We start from the raw sequence: 3,409 nt of genomic DNA on the forward strand, positions 1-3,409 counted from the left end.
TTCAATAGAATGTTGCAAAAGTATTGACAATTTACTTAATTTTCTTGTGTGGTGTTGTCTCCCTCCACAGAACTGGAGATTGTGCCAAATGGAATTCAGTCTCTGAATTACAGTCCAGTATAAATCAGAATACAGAATGGCTAATGGTTATTTGGGTACTGTAGCTTAACAGGAATGATTAAAAGCAAATAGCTTTTGAGAAGTTGGTTTTTTTTTAATTTATGGTGTAATGTCTGCTATGAGTTAAAGAAATAACATTTTGGCAATGCTGTTGTTTGAATAACTTCTTAAAAATAATCTGTGGAAAGAATTATGGTCTAATATAAATGTTCTAATATATGAGGATAGTTATTAAAAAGCTTGTAGTAAATGCATCAGTACTGATGTCTTGTAGTTAATGTACACAAGCAATTTGCAGCATGCGTATCAAATTTGAAAATAATTCTTTCAAAATAAACGGTCCAAAGAATAGTAAAATGATTAAGGTGTGATGCTGTGGTGTTGTACAGGGTAATGATAAATGGGGTGTATGGATTCCCTGAGTCAGTGAACTGTGATGTTGCTGCTTTTATCTTATCATGCTGCGACTCCATTTTGAATGTAGAAGCTGCATGCCAACCATTTATTGGTTCTTTTTGTGAGGCTTAAAATTGTTAACTGATTTGGGCACAGGGACTAACAGAACGTTATGAGCTGATTAGAGGGAGTTGTGTGTTGCAGCTGTGCTGCTCGTGGGGCTCGCTGCTGCAGGTGGGGGAGAGGGAAAGGTCTACTTCTCTTCCCTCCTTGTCCCACCCACTGATTCCACCCTCCTGGTGTGTCTTGTGCTGTCCACCACCCCTGCGACTTAGCAGTTTATTGCCAGAGAGACGGAACTTGCTGTGTACTGTCTTGTGAGGCTGGCGCTTTGCCAAACCTCTGTTGAACTTACTTGCTGAAGGGCAAGTGGGAAAGGCAGGACAATGGCCTGGATTGCGGAGAGCCAGACAGACTCTGCATGTGAGGGGAGGAGGACATTCCCCCTTTCATCCCTCTCTGGTGAGCTGTTAGGTCAGGTTAAGATGTAACCTGACCATAAACTTGGGTAATACATAATGTAAACTTCAGAATAAATACTTTTGTGTAACAGCAGCTTTATTCTGTCCAGGGAAGTTCAGTTATTGTAAATAACGGATTAATTTGTGCAAAGAACAAGTTTATGGTCAAGGCTGGAGACTGGAGGGAATAAATTAACAGGCTGTGGTTATTCTTCCCAGGTTGGTCAGCAGGCCTTTAAAAAGTTTTTGTTAACAAGCAAGTGCTGTAACTGCTGCATGAGGCAAGGAAACATTTCTGAATGCAAGTCCCAGTAATTCTTACGAAGGAATAATTTGAAGTGAAAGACGCTGAATGTGGGATATCTTTCTCTGGATGATTATAAATAAAGAACAGTGATGACTGAGAAACTGTGCAAAACTTTCCTGGGTTTTTGTTTGTTTGTTTTCAGACCATAAAAGCTGAAGGTGGAGCAGAGTCTCCCTGCTTGTTGCGTATTTTTGGTTGTTGTGTTTTGTTTTGTTTTGTTTTTTAATAAGACTTGCCACAACAATGTTTTAGGGATGATAAATACCAATAGTATTTTGTGGGTGTGGTAAAACATAATACTATATGACATGATTAATATTACGTAATCTTAGAAATTTATGTCTGTAAGAAACAGCTGCAAAAATACTTGTTATTTTAATGAGAATGTTTTTATCCATTTTTTTTTACAGTTGTTTCACTTGTACTAAAATTAATTCTACTGATGTATTTATATTGTAGGATATAATAGTGTGTTTGTTTGGCATGTCCAATTTTTATGGCTCGTTTAGCAAAATATGAATATCCTGCTGATGACAGAATTTAATACAACAGTCTAACAGAAAGATTATTCAAGAGCCCATTATATGAGAATTTGAACTATGCAGTAGATGTTAGGTTTCATATTTAAAATTGCCTTTGCAATTTCTGAGGCCCGCTTTTAGAAACACTTATTAGAGTCCAGTGTAACTGTGTTTCTACCAAGGCTTACTGCTCAAGAGGCAGTTTAAGGACTCTTTACAATCAGGAATAAAATTTCAAAAGTCAGCTTCTGAACGACTCTGTTCCTGGTTATTATGATTGCATAGACCTGGCACAGTGGGGCAGTAAACCTTTATCTGACATTACTAGTTCTGACATAAGGCAAATATGTTGTAGCTGGATCTTTACCTGATGAATGCCACAAAAAAACCCATCTGTCGTTAATGTAGTAAGGAAGTTCTTTGTCATCTAGCAAAGCCTTTGTTAGATGGAAAAGGCTCTGCTTCTTGCTTAGAGACAGACTCCGTGCCCTGTGATAGAAAGAACTGATAGATCAAGGTAAGTGTGAGTTTCATGTTTGGATGAAGGTGGCTGAAACTCATCTCCAGTTGCAGGATGGTTTCTTAAGAGGTTGGATGTTTTTCTTCAGCTGTCTTTTGAGTGCTATTTCTTGAAAAGTAGGTTCATAACTGGGTACAATTAGGAATCTGGCATGTGTTGCTTTGTTGTATTAAAAATTAGTAGATGGATAGCATTTCCTCATCCTCACTGCCTTTACAAGTAATAACTGAGAAAACATTTTTTTGTCCAGGGACGTTGAAGTTATTTTTTTGTGTTTTAAAAAGAAATCCTGCATTCTGAAATCTTAGTGAATTTTAGCATACTGTGGTTTCGTTAGCAGTTGTCAGTGTTCCTTAGACTCGTTGTTAGGTCTAGTGAAGTTTGATACGTCCATTACAAAGATTTCTGTGTTTTTAATGCAGTCATGTAGCTGCACTACACCATGCCTCACTGCATTCATGATCTCCGATTGCAAAGGGAGTTGAAGTATATCGTGTATCTAGCATGAGCAGGAGACTGTTGCCTATATTTGTGTTGCATTTCTCTGATTTTTTTTTTTATAAACAGACATTATTTACTTGATTTTTAACTGTATGTGCATTTGCAGGGTCATTTTCTAACTCTTAGCAGTCCCTGTACATGGAGCCATACTGTATGGCCATGCAAGTAATTGTGCCAGCGATTTACAACACAGCCAGGCCTGCCTAACTGCTCTGTGCTGTCCAGCTTTGCTGGAGTCAACACCAGCACTTCTCTGGCTTCGTGGCAAGTTGGCTGAAGGAATTAAATTGGCAGAAATTCTAGAGGTGGAGGGAGGAGTGTTGGTGGAGCTAGTCTGTATTACTTCTCAGCCATATCAGCAGTCTGATCTAGGTGACTGCCCTCTCATACGGCTATGAAAGCTTGCCAGCGTCACTAAGAATAGGGAAAAAAACAGGTCTTTGGCCTTTACAGAGAGGCAAATGCAATTTTTCCTCACAGCTTAGAGTTTAACTAGCTCTTTCATCCTCTTTTCGTCCTTTCC

Source organism: Antrostomus carolinensis, unplaced genomic scaffold (assembly GCF_000700745.2).
Source record: "Antrostomus carolinensis isolate BGI_N321 unplaced genomic scaffold, ASM70074v2 scaffold17420, whole genome shotgun sequence".
In the NCBI taxonomy this organism is placed as follows: Eukaryota; Metazoa; Chordata; class Aves; order Caprimulgiformes; family Caprimulgidae; genus Antrostomus; species Antrostomus carolinensis.